This window comes from Thunnus albacares, chromosome 9 (genome assembly GCF_914725855.1).
Source record: "Thunnus albacares chromosome 9, fThuAlb1.1, whole genome shotgun sequence".
Lineage (NCBI taxonomy): Eukaryota > Metazoa > Chordata > Actinopteri > Scombriformes > Scombridae > Thunnus > Thunnus albacares.
This window is the reverse complement of record NC_058114.1, coordinates 19,913,105-19,927,039: the sequence shown is the minus strand read 5'-3', so window position 1 is coordinate 19,927,039 and position 13,935 is coordinate 19,913,105. Positions and strand designations below refer to the sequence as shown.

Here is a 13,935-nt window from a genome sequence, read left to right as displayed (position 1 = left end):
GGGGAGAAAATTGCAGACATTTCATTTTAATGCCCCAACACTCATCAAACTTAGAAGTTGCTCAAAGTTTGCTCTGATGCTGAGAGTAGAGGTGGAGAGGGTGCATGTGACCCATAATAGAGGAATGTAAGAGACATAGAGGAGCTGCCAGCCTCTTTTTGTCATCTTGAAGGGGCTTTGAGGATTAATATTGGCCTCTTTAGTCTGTAACCTTCTTTAACCTCCTTCATTTTGTTTACCCCAGCGTCTGACAGGTCAGGTCATACCACATGTGTTGGAGAAAGGGGATAAATCGAGTGTACAGTTTGCATGTTAACAGACTCTGTGTCCTGACACCTCCTCAGTGGAAGTCGTTTTCACAAGGCTCATTTTGAATGAAGGCGTTTAATACAAGTCAAAAGTGCGAGAGGATTTCATTTTGTATTCCTGAATAAATCTGCAGGGGAAGGATTGCGGAGAGTGAGGAACTGACATATGAATGGAGAGGAGAAAATGTATGCCTTGAGGAAGTAGAGTGGAGAGAAAGAGACAGAGGGGTAGGGTGGGGGTAGAATGGGGCAAATAAGCATAAGTCATTTGGAGTAGCCTTCCCTGTTTCAAAGGAGCAATCTCTTCCATCTGACAGGTAATGATAGTACTGCTTTCAGCATAGTTTCCCCTCTTGCTTTCCACTTCTTCTCACATCTAACCAGAGTTCACTACAATGTAAAACCAATCAAGATTTTCTGTGAGGTCAAACGTGCTAAATAAGGGAGGAGAAAGGGAACTTTTCAAGTTATCTATCTGACAATCTCCAAAAGGTGGAGAACTAACTTCTTAAAATATAAATTAATAAAAAAAGAGAACCCACAATTAACTTTTCTAACGCTGTCTCCTAGAAATTATGCTCATATCCAGTACCAGTCAAAAGTTTCCATTGAATTTCCTCCCCATTCTCTTGAATGAGAAAGTGTGTCCAAACTTTTGACTGGTACTGTACTACTAATTTAAAAGAAAAGTTTGTACGGAAACATAATGCAGCCCAGATTACGTGTTTTTTTTAATCAACATAATGAGGAACCATTGTTAATGAACATATCTGGCAAGTCACAAAATGTGGATACTGAACATTTCAGTTAAATGTTCACTGACAACATATTTCATTTGTTTTCTGCCAAAATATCTGCTCTTACAAAACAATATAGCAAGAAATGTATTATTAAGCAGTTTTATGGTTATGCTGAGGCACTCAAATCACTTGCTTATATACAGAAAAAGTAAACAGTAACTTAAAGCATGAGACAAGATGTGTATACTTTATTCACATTTAGTCAAATCCACAATCTTTTCCTAACGTTAAGCAAAGTGCTTATGGTGCCTAAACTAACCACGCACAGGAGTCAGGATGTGAACCCTGGTCTCCGACCTTTGTTTTCATTTATTTTTACGTACAGTGCACAAAGTATTCCATGCAAAAGTGATATGTAACCTTGTGTCCACTGGATTTACTAATCAACCTCTGTTAACATGTCTACACCTGTTATTTGCATGGTCATTCTTTAAATGCATATGCACTAAAGAGAGACAGTTCTTTGACTTCCAGCCAGGTGCACCTGCTTGGTGAATACACTGCACATGACCTTTAAAGAGGTATAAAAAGCTTCAATAATCTGACCCTGAACACCACGATGTTGTGATAGCTTGTTGGAGTGATGGCATCTGAACAATTGTGGCTGTTGGTGGTCAGTATGTTTGTTTGTTTGATGTTTATTTGTATAGGGGACAAGTATGTAGCATGAACAATCGCCACATACCACAGCATTCATAGCCTAAGCTAGTTTGCAGTGCCCTTTCTTATATAGGCCTACAGTTCACCAAGAAAAAGGTTATATAGCACCAACCATGGAGGTGTGTCAGCCAATGAGTTTATCTCTCAGTTTAAAGAGACAGTTCTACTTTTGAGAAATGTTTCTACAAAAGGCTACTGCTGACTCTCGTCCTCATTTAATCACAGCAAACACTGACAATGGATAGATGTGGAGATGATAGTCTGCACCAAATTGAGAATCCTGTGTTTTTTTTTTTTATTCATGAAATCTCTGTTTGTCTTTCAATCAAAAAGCCATGATGCTCTTTCTCTCCTCTCTCTGTCTCCCTCCATCTCTCTTCCCGTCTGTCTCCCCCCTCAGGCCAAGATGCCTCTGTCCAGGGAACAGGCTGTTTATGAGCATCCCCACTGGAAACCCACTGATAAATGTCACTGTCTGCAGCAAAATTAAACATTTAGTGAGAGTCCTTGGAACGGGCTTAGGGAGAACAGTAAACTAGCATATCCTCGGGTTCTCTGCTTTTTTGTTGTCTTTTCATGTTTTTTAATTAAGAGAGGTTTAACAGAACATCAGCGTCCACCAGTGCTGCTGGCTTGCATTTCCTCGTCCTCCTCCTGAGTTTTATCGTGTTCAAGGAGAGAGCAAGGAGGAGACCGGCTGGAGAGGGACTGCGAGCCAACTGCCTCCTACTTTTGAACAAAACTCACTAACGATGCTCTATTAGTTACTTCAGTTTCATCCTATTTCTATTCATCCCGGAAATGGCTTTTGTTGAGTATCTCTTCACCCATGCCCTGTCATTTATTGCATTTGCATCACAAAGAGTAAAACACATTTTCATAGGCGTCTCTTTTCCTGTTGTCTACAGATCTGAGTGTTTGACTAATGGCCTAAGAATGTTTCCTTGCTCTCAGCTGCAGATGCATCCCAGCACCCACAGCAGCCATTTAATGTCTCAGTCTGCGCCTGGCGTTTACGGCCACGAATCTTAAAAGAGGCCCTTTTCCAGAATTACTGCACATTGAGGTGTGGCAGAGAGGCAGGATGAGTGCTCTCGGGCATTTTAGGAGACAGGTGTTTTATGTTCAGTGTGTGCGTGTGCACGCGCAGAAGTTTGTCGAACGGGGTGTATGTGTGCCCGCAGGTTTGTATGTGTGTGTGTGTGTGTTGCGTGGTCTGTTGAAGGCCTGACAGAGGTAATCACTCAGTGAGATGGAGGGACGAAGCAGCTTTAAACGCCGACTCTGTTTTAGGCTTCACTGCATAACCAAATAACGCTGTGTGTGTCGCAGAGGCTAATAAGGCGTATTCCTTTTCCGAACAGCTCAAGGAGAAAATAGCCTTCCTGCTTTGAAAAAAAAATACTTTTATGAGATAGACTTTTCTTTTTTTCTCTCTTTTTTTTCTTCTAAGCTGACAAATAAATTGCATGCAATTTTAATGGTTTTTCTTCCTTTCCGTGCTGTCGGGAGTGGAAATGACACATTTCACTGCCCCTGCAATGTCTTCATATGGGTATTTATCAGCCCCACTGACTCCTGGCTGTGTTAATAATCCCATAGCACTGGTGTAATGGATTCAGCCAAACCCTTGCTTTATCCCAGGTATCCTCCCTTTCTCCCACTAAATCCACAGATTATTACAGAAAATACTTTTTCTCTCTTATACTTGTTCTGTCAAATTAGCTCTTTCAGCATCCCGGCCCTTTGGAGGAATTACAGGACTTATTTGGTTTTTGCTGAATTCTGGATAATCACCGGTTCACTGTGGGGTTTTAGACTCGGGGTTTTAGAAATGAAGCTCAATCTATCTCCCTTCTTCTCTTTCTATGTCTATCTCACTGAGCTTAAGTCCCCCCACCCCACCCCTTTTTTTTACAGATGGATCCTATGACTAAAGGTTGTAAGAGATGCTGTTAAATTGTTCATGTCCACATGACTCAAAAGGTTGTCTTTATAGTTTGTATCTGTTTTATTTTTTGTGTCTTAAAACCAGTTTGTGAGGAACCTGTCTGTCAAATAGACAACCTGGTATTATATTGTACAGCATAATGTGTTTGCTAGACAACAGTATGTGAAGTCTGGAATTGACATTTGACCAGGGAAATAGAGTTTATAAAGCCTGAACAATTTAAATTGGACTTAAAGGGTAGGTTCACATTTTTCTGGTCTTAAAACTAGACTCACATGCCTATATATACACTGAAAGATATAAATTGATACATTAAGAGACCTCCTCCTAATGCAATTTTAATGTAAGTGATGGGGGACATAATCCAGAGTCCTTGTTCTGTGCAGAAATGCATTCCAAAGTTTATCCATGGCTAATTTGAAGCTTCAGCAGTCTGACTTTATCATATCAAACAGTTATCTCCCAATGTTACAGCCTTTTTAGTGCCAAATTTCCTTCTCCATCTTTTTTGTTTCCCTGGACGGTGTTTCCTTGCTGAGCTCCAGTGGAGGAATAGTAACAGTTTTGAAATGGATTTTTGCATGGAAAAAGGACTGTAGATGATATGATATTATGATGATTATGATGATGATGATGATACAATCTTGCCTGTATAACCCAGCCTTTTCATCAGCTATTTCATTTGTATTTAATCTTATTTATTTTCTGTTTCAGCTCCTTTAGTGACCTAAAATGTGTGTTATTGGATTAGTGTACACATAATATTTACATTACTACCTTCTATACTACACTTTATCAACTCATATATAAAGCTAGTTATTGTTATTTGTAATGGCTTGTCATTACATTTTTCTTGTCAGAAATATTTTCTCGATAAATAAGGCAGTCTGTCTATGTTTTGTCTGTCCATATATCTCTCCACTCACTTTCGCATTAACTTGTTTGTTCTTTCTCAGTCCCTTTCTGGCCTCTCCTCCGCTATCTATCCATCAATGCATTCATTTATCTCTGTATAGCAGTTTCTGATGACTAGAATCCAGCACAATGCCTTGCTCAGGCAGGCAAGGTCTATGGATGTGTGATGGAGTGCTCCGCTCAGCAACCTGGCAGCAACGTGAACAAATTGATTTTCTGACAGATTAAAAAAGATTAAACCAGCCATAAAAACAAGCAGGAAAGTGCTTAATGGACCATATGTGCACAATAAGCTTTCATATGTATTCTTTTCCCGCTTCTCCTCAGGCCATCCATCTTATTTACACTGACAGGTCACAGGCCATGCTAACGTGACTGTCATGACGTGCTGGACCGTGTCCTTCATGTTATTTTGTAAAAAAAAACAAAAAAACAAAACAACTGGCATATTCTATAATGCCAACAGTACATAATGACGCAGGTAAATGCATCTTTCACTTTTTTTTTTACATGCCTTTTTGTCTGCTCACTGTGAGTCCAGTTGTGTGCATTCATCAGGTTTACATGAATCAATCTGACTGGTCAACAACACATTTCAATCCTATACAACACAGCCACAAAGTTACTATGCCAATGTCTTTACAAACAAGATCTTGCTTTTTATTCCAGCCTTCATCTGCTTTTTAAGATATTTTATGGGTCAGCATTAGGGGTACAAAAATTGGTTCATCACCACAATCACTGATATTCTACAAATGGATCATGGCAGCAAAATCGTTAGCTGATAAGCCACCAGTACATTTTGTACAAGGGATAACGAAATGAGTACTGAATGCATGGTCTCTCCCGTAGTTTGACATCACATAATATGGTGTTAGCTAGCTGAAATGCTGAAGAACATAATCCTCCATGTGATTTAATACCCACCAAGTATAACTATTTGCAGATTTTTACTAAAGGTTTTCTTTCAAGTGAAAACAAAGCAGAAAAATAATATTTTTGACCTTTCTCTTCACATATTCCTGCAAAACAGTTACAGATCCTCTTGGGATTAAATATGGATAAGTCCATTAATGGTATCTTTAAGTCTCTCTAACATCTGAGTCACACTGTCTCTGCTTGCCAGTTAATTAATCTACAACTAATGAATGAATCTACAACTCAGCAACAGTCGATGGTTAAGACATTTTTGTTGCTGTGCAACAAAAACAATCAAGCAACAATACACAACCCCATTAATATACGTGAATGTAAATGAGAAACAATACTAAATATAATAAATGTTTCAAAAGCCTATTCAAGTCACTTGTGGCTATTTTACCTTTTAACAGTCTTTCCTGCAATACACCAAAACCAATCCAAATCTGGATGTCAATCAGGTGTTATCTGGGTTACTATCAGACGCTGCTCCATGTGAGACAGCACTTCCTGTAAATGCTTTACAATAAAAGCCTTCCTGTGTTTTGTTCATTTAAAGATTTTAATGTAAAGCAGCCAAAGAAGTGTTCAGTTCAACAGCAGATCTACATATCAGCCGATTTTGTTACAGCTCTGATTGCAAAAGAGAGGGAATCAGAAAACAGGCTGTTATCTGTTACATGAAAGCAACATGAAATATAAGAGTAGATGTGAAAGACAGAAATAGACATTTCTCTCATTTTCAGGCCAGGCATAGAAAAAATGTCAACAGAGTGAAAGGGGGGGATGGTTTTAGGATATTTTTGCATGTGAAAAGTACCAAGAACCAACAACTCAAATCAACTCAAACTCAAAGTTGAACAAAATAGCTAAAGTCTTTGTTGGGCTCAGTTTCTGTCAGTAAAGATGAGCTAACGTTAATATTTGGCTCAGCCTCTGACTATGACCTGTGTCTGAAGATGTAATTAACCAGTAATTAGCCAGGCCCAGAGTCTGAATCCCTCATGATTGAGTTCACATTAAGTTTACACAAGTCAAAGGGATTCTGGAGTTCAGTCCGACTACGTTCACTTTTAAGGTCAGAAGAGAAATTAAAGAATACATGTCCTTTTCAAACACATGTCTTTAAATTCCCCAGTTTCCTTGATGCTACTGGTCAAGTGCATTCGGCTCAGAGGCAGCATATGTATTACACCAAAGCTTTCCAGCTGAATGGACATTTCGGTTTCATATTCTGTGATCTTCTCAACCTCTGAGCTGATTTTTCACTATGACAGAATGGACACAAATATCAGCAGGAACCGCAAACCAAGAGTGTTAAACCTCACAATTTATGCACTATTATCTGCTGCTGTTTAATCACTGGATTTACTGCGAAAACACACTGAATAAACAGCTCTCTTGGCCATTTCCTGTAATTGGACCATCAAACATCAGTGCTGCAACAAGACAGCAGACACACAAAGCACAGTTTCTTTGACAAAGCAAGCTCAGCAGGACAATGTGTGACCGCTGGCTTTGAAGCTGGGGCTTATAAACACTTTGGGAGAAAACGTCACCTCCCATGTCATCAAGTGTTTTTCCTGTATATGCATGGAGACATGAAGACAAAATGAAGTTTCGGGGAAAACAATTGCCATTTTTGTCAAATTATTGTACCTTTCAAATAAATTAATAGACTGTGAAAAAAATATGGACATAGTCACCGTGACATAATCCATTGGTTTGCAGACTGCCGTTTTGAAGCCTCGAGTTTAGCGATTTGACCGTTGCCATCTTCGATTTTTGGAGCCAGAAGTGACCATATTTGGATGAGAGGGTGCAGCTGACCCTAGGGCTAGCTGCTAGCTTGGTTAGCACTGTGCATTTACAGTCTATTAGCCCTTAACTGTGATAGGGCTAATGCTAATTTTCACTAGCGAAAAACAGGCCTAAAACCATTAAAACAAAATGTACTTACCGGAAAAACTGAACAGCCGACTCCTTAGAGGGTATTTTAGTCCGACTAAACACTGAACTTTGTAGGCAACTAAAATGTTACAATTAACTTTTATGAACTGAAAACACACCATGAAATAGCAGCAGCTACGCCTATACTCTGTGAATCTGCAGTTACGCCATGGTTACGCCATGTAATCAACATTGTTGCTGTGGTGGCAACTTGTCAATCACAAAGTAGCCATGCCGTAATCATCTATTTTACTCTAAATTGGGCCATAAATTACAAAATGAACATCATACTGTATTGAAGAAGACTTGAAACTACCGATTGAGACCATAGACTCATTAGGAAACAGTTTACTGAGGTAATAAATCAAGTGAGAGGTGGAGTCATTTTCTCATAGACTTCCATACAATCAGACTTCTTTTTGGAGCCTGAGGAGTCGCCTCCTGCTGGCTATCAGAAAGAATTCAGGTTTAAGGCACTTTCTCATTGGCTTCACGTTTCTGTCTGGGAACTACCTGTTTGGCAAAAACCAAGATCTATACATCATACATGCAGTCAACAAACTGCTACATGCTAACACTTTAGTACAGGCTTACAATATGTTGAGTGTTTGGCAGCTGGAATTTCAAAAGTGCAACACTTGACAATGTTTAGCAGCTCTATAGTTAAATTGACAACTGAATAATTAAGTCTTTTGAGTATGAAACACTCACCCCCTGCAGACTTTAAACAGTTGAGTTGAACTTGGTCTCAGACTGAGCAATCACGACAGCAGACAAAGATGAACTGTAAAAAAGTTTCATAGGTCTATTTTACTGCACCATTTTAAAAGTGTGGAATACACAAAATGTCAATGTAGTAGCACTGTATACTGCACACGGTAGAAACCACTACTTTACATACTCAAATAAGACTTTTGGCTGACTTATCTGACAATAAAATGATGATCACCTAATTCAAAACTATGTTGGTTCTTCCATGTAGATTTTAACATGATTTCATGGGAATTCCCTGTTATAAAGATTCTTTTGAGATTCAAGTATATTTTTTATATTAATTTGTAAGTATTCAGTAAACATTTATAGGGGAAACAGCTCTAATAAACAAAGTGTGGACCAGTGAGTTAAAGGCAGTTTACTAGTAGAGGTCAATAAACAGGCTTACAGTGATCAATGGGCAGAACTGGCAAACAAATCCAAGGGAGTCTGAGGCAGGAACTAAAAAGCAGACAGCAGGTAATAGACAAGTGTCAGACAGGGTGTGGTACATGTAAAAGCTAGACAAGTACAGATATTACGCAACACGGACACACTAGCAACAAAACAAAGGAAACTGGGACTTCATATACTCTGCAGGTTAACAACCAATTGAGAACAGGTGTGCAAGCAGGTGACTGGCAGAGGAGGGAAAACAGTGCAACTAGTGGAGAGGTGAAGTATGACAGGGACTTGGGAAAAACTCCATAAGAGAAGTTGGTACAAGGACAGGAAGGAAATTCTGAGGCTGATAGGAGGACAAAGGAGATCATCAAACAGACACAGGCAGAATCACAGTTAAAATTATAATAATCAATATAATATTAACCAATAACCAAAAGAGAATAGAGATGGGTTTTAGGCATTTTGAATGATTTGTGTCTCAAACTCAAAGTGGGAACTTATCCCAAACGGTGGAAGTAAAGGCTCTACACATAATTATGTTAGAAATAGTTAAACAACCAGCATCAAGAGAGTGTAAAGGATATAATGGAGTAAACATGGAGTGATAAGATTGAATACATAGAGTGGAACCAATCCATTTCAAGTCTTGTAAATCAGAGGGATTTTGAAATTGGCTCAGGCATGTAGGCCTATTAATAGCCAGTGAAAAACCATGACAATAGGTGTAGTACGACCAAAGGTCTTAGATCTAGTAAGAACTCTGGAAGCTGCACTTTGGACCAAATAAAGAATCCCTTGTTGCTTTCATCAGAAGGCAAGAGAAAAGTGCATTTCTAGAAGTTTTAAAAGCATCTACAAGGATTTTGGGATCTGTAACTGATAAATGAGACAGATCCTTGCAGTGTTGCATAATTTAAGTTCTTCACCTTAGAATTAATCAGATTTCATTTGTCCCTCTAACGGTTGGCCATATTTGTATCTTCTAACCAACAAAAATGATGACAAGCTTGAAGATAAAATCAAGGCTTTAAATTGTTCCTTTACAAAATACTGCTGATGGAACTTATCACCAAAAAATCCTGAAAAGAAACTGAAAAAAGCTGAAAGTGATTCAGGGTTGAGTCCCATTTATTCATTGTGAGATTTCAACAGACACAAATGTATTTTTGTTTGAAATAAACCTTTTTTGGAAAACACCACAGCTACTGTATTCTTGACTCCATTCAGCCTGCAGTGAAAAGATGATCTTTTGAAATGAGCCATGGATTACGTGCCATCAATAACAGGTTGCACAAAGTAAGAGATAGGTACCACGCCAGCTTAGAGCAGCACTGCTGACTAGACAGGAGGGTAGAAAGATTAGACGACCTCAATCTAGCGTACATTAAGGCTACAGACTGGGCCTGCAGCCACAGGATGATCTCCCAGCCAGTCTTCCCCTTTGAAATTTTGGCTTTTCAGTCTTTTGCCTTTTCTTCCCCCATCTCTCTCTCTCTCTCTCTCTCTCTCTCTCTCTCTCTCTCTCTCTCTCTCTCTCTCCATCCTCCTTTCTCCCGATTTCAACTACTCTCTGGGACCTTTTTCCTGACACGAGCCTGGGCAGCTGCAGCCAGCGGAGCAGCCCGACTCGCATCTTGATTCAGTCGCATCTTCACAGATGCCTCCCTGGAACACTGCAAACAGCTATTACATAAAAACTGAGTGACTTACAGGCAAATCCTCTCTACCCCAAAACTGCCAGAGCATACTGCCAAACCACAGAGAGAGAGAGAGAAATGGTGTATTTTGGGCGCAGAGAACTGCAGAATGTCAGCATTTAATCCCTCCCCAGCTCCCCATTTTTTCCTTTTACTTCTTTCTTTTTCACCCTCAGTCCTCAATCCTCCGTCCCCACCCACAGCAGCTCCTCTCATACACACACATTCACACACACAAGTACACTACACAAGAACGCACATCCTTGTTCAGTCTTTATGCTGGAAAAAGCAGCTTGTCAGAACTGCTTCATCCCTTTACTCAAAGTGACTATGTAAACATGTTGTAAAAGGTGTGTGCTCCTGTGTGTGTGTGCGTGTGTGTGTGTGGGGGGCGATTGGCTTGCTTTAAAATCTGGCTTCCCAACAGACACCAAATCAGTGTTTGTTGCTTCAGCTTCTGTGTTTTTCTGGATCTTCCTCCAATTCTCACCAGTTCTGGGCAAACAGCATAAAGTGCCACATCTAAGTATGAAGTTGTGTTTGAGCTGCATTCGATATGCATATGTATGTGTGTGTGTGTGTGTATGTGTGTGTGAGGGGGGGTACACTGGAATAAGAACACATAAATTCATAAGGATGGAAAAATTAATGACAACACACTTGTACTTGGTGCAAGAAAGAAAAACACATTCAAAACAAGGCCAGAGAAGCACAAACGCACACACACATACTGTACACACACATCCACGGACATAAAAACACTTAGATCGCACAGAGACAAATTCATATTCACACAAATTCATGCAGACACCTTCCCTGCAACATATGCACACTTATTTTGTATATGCACACACACACTATACACACATAAAGTAGCTTGTGCGAGCTGAACACAGACACTCACGCTGTGTCAGTGATCCCACAGCATCTCTGGCTGGGCTACAGTGTCATCACAGTGTGTGAGCGCCACACTCTGTCACTCTGCCTTGCTGGCAACCAGCCTATCAAAACGCAGCAGCCCACACTTCCTGGTGTGATGGAACTGAGCCTGTTTCTCTCTCTCTCTCTGTGTTTTTTTTTTTTTTTTAACTTCCAAAAAGATCCACCGGTTGTAGTCAGGAATAGTCATGCCAGGATTTTTTTTCTCATAGAAGATGCTAATATTCCTAAACACCTTGGTGGCTATTGACTCAGGTGGATTAAAAGTCATTAGAACATGTGGGCTTTTGTGTGTTGAGCTCATTTCTGGCAGGCACACATCAAAACAATGTAATAGGATTTCCTTACAGTGAAATGCAAATTTTAAATCTTTTCCCTTTGAAGTGTTAATTAGTATAGGTAAATAGAATCCATATCACCTACAGTACATGAAGCTATAACAGTTATAAACATTCAGCAAAGTGCTGTCATTGAGTCTTGTATCTAAAGCTGAGTGTTCAATAGAAAATCCCTGACCTTTTGTGTATTTAACCCATATTTGTACTTGAGGATGAACCAGTGGTCGCAGGTTTGAATCCCACAGCAGCTCGTGTGTTCATCGTCAGCTGTTTGTCCCGAGTCCAAAGTCTCCTTGAACAGGTCACTTACCTGCCCACCTACTGTAAGGCACTCTAGATAATAACATCAGCTGCATTGTCTAAAATGTAAAACACAATTTGTCTCTGATGATTTCATTAATTTCTCAGTGCAAGAGATTAAATTGAATTAAGTTCCTGGACTTCAAAACAGGTGCTGTTTTTACTGTAAGTGGTCCCCGAAGGTAACAGTGCCATTACCGGCTGATTCTGTTGGGACAAAAATACTGTTTACCTTCATCCAGGCTCGGCCCGCAAGATCAAAAAAAATTCGGGAACACTGATGTCTCTGTCCTTGACTCTTAAAATGTATTATTCCTGGGTGCTTCCAGCTCGGCTGGGCACTCCATCAAAGACAATTAGCAGCGTAGGTGGGTGTGAAGACACTGAGGGGCCATTTTCTTGTCACTGCACTAGCGACTCCTAATGGTTGGTTAGGGCACCTGTTCAGAGCAAGCTGGAGTCTGGGGGTGGTAGTGTATCTCCACTGGTATTACACCTTTCCAGAATTGAACTGCAGACATTTGCCAATATTTTTAAGATGACTTATTTCTACAGTATCTGTATCTGGAGAGAGGAACTCAACATGAACTGCTGGTTTTGCAATGGAAAATATGTTTTGCGGAAGTATTCAGTATCAGTTTCTTAGTCTAAGTCTTAGCAGCAGTCACATTGTGGGATTTAAATTTCTGACACTGACTGGATTTTGACGCAGTCTGTCTCTGGTCACCAAACCTCTAAATTACAGTGGATGTGTCTTAAGGAAGAATCTAAGACCACAGTTTTGGACCGACAACCAATGCTTTCACCACATTTCCCGCACAATTGTCAACTTTTGTCTGGGAGCCTTAAAGAGCACACTACTTCCTGCAGTGACACTGAACTTTGGTACTGTTTGTACTCTAATGTAAATCATACACTGCAGATCTGTACAGTATGAATGTAATTCCTAGGGATGCTGGGCTGATCCAACATGCAGTACCAACCATAGACTGTATATAAAAATGGACATAGTAGGGTGACATCACCCATTGGTTTGCATTGGAGCCCAGAGTTGCAGTTTATGGTCGGCACCAGGACCTTCCAAATAAGGAGTTGCGGGGTGTTGCCTTTCACACTCTGGAAACACACCCCACTACCTCAGACTGAAGCGAACACTAGCTTACTGGGAACACTGAGCAGTGCACACTTGGGTTAAAATTACTTTTGCTAAATTGACAGGGTAGGTATTGTAATCAAGTAACATTAAACTTACCAAAATGAGAGCTCTTGTTAGTGTAACTTCTTAACCACAAATGCAGTAGAACTGCCTCTCTGGAGAAAAATCTGTTTATTCTTCAAACTGAAACTCAGAAAGTCTGACTCAGTGCGAGCCACAGAGCCAGGGAGAGCAGCAGGTGAGCAAACTGTCAATCACAGCTGTCAATCAACGCCCACACAGCAGACATCGAAACCTGCTTAGTTTTTAAATCTTATCAACGGAGCAATAATTTCCAAAATGACCACCAGAACACTTATTTGAGGCCTTTAAATCAGCGATTGAGACCATAATGGCTCGTTGAAAAAAATGATTGACTTAGCATTTCTAGAGAGAAGTTGAAGCTTTTTAAATTGGAGTCAGTTGGCGGCTGTCAGTGCTATTGGACTTTAAGGTACTTCCACATTGACTTCAGCCTTAAGTCGTGGTAGTTTCTGCTTGGTGCCAATGCAGGAACAGATGTACCATTTACATGTACAGTATGTAAGGAAAGCAAAGGGTGCCAGTTACATGTTACAGTTACATGAACTTGGGGTTCACGTTCCATCTTAGACCAAAATTATTGAAATAATAACCCATGATGATGATGATCTTATCCCTCTATCCTATGTGAGGGATCCTAACCATAAATTAACCACATGGTTACATTTGTGGATATTGGACAGATAAATGATTACTATTAATAAAAATAATCCAGGGTTTTTCACAGTTGGTATGGAAATCACTATTCAAAATTGTGGGAGAAT

General features: G+C 40.0%; 1 protein-coding gene across 2 annotated transcripts in view; it reads right to left on the bottom strand.

Moving 5' to 3' along the window:
- Window positions 1–8,819, bottom strand: part of agbl4 (AGBL carboxypeptidase 4) — a 432,158-nt gene extending 423,339 nt beyond the window's left edge. For both annotated transcript variants that reach the window (XM_044361590.1, XM_044361591.1), the window contains exons 1-2: window positions 8,665–8,819; window positions 8,214–8,286 (exon numbers count right to left, since the gene is read on the bottom strand). The gene's annotated coding sequence lies outside the window, so the exon portion shown is untranslated. The remainder of the gene's footprint in view (window positions 1–8,213; window positions 8,287–8,664) is intronic.
- Window positions 8,820–13,935: the final 5,116 nt, after the last annotated feature.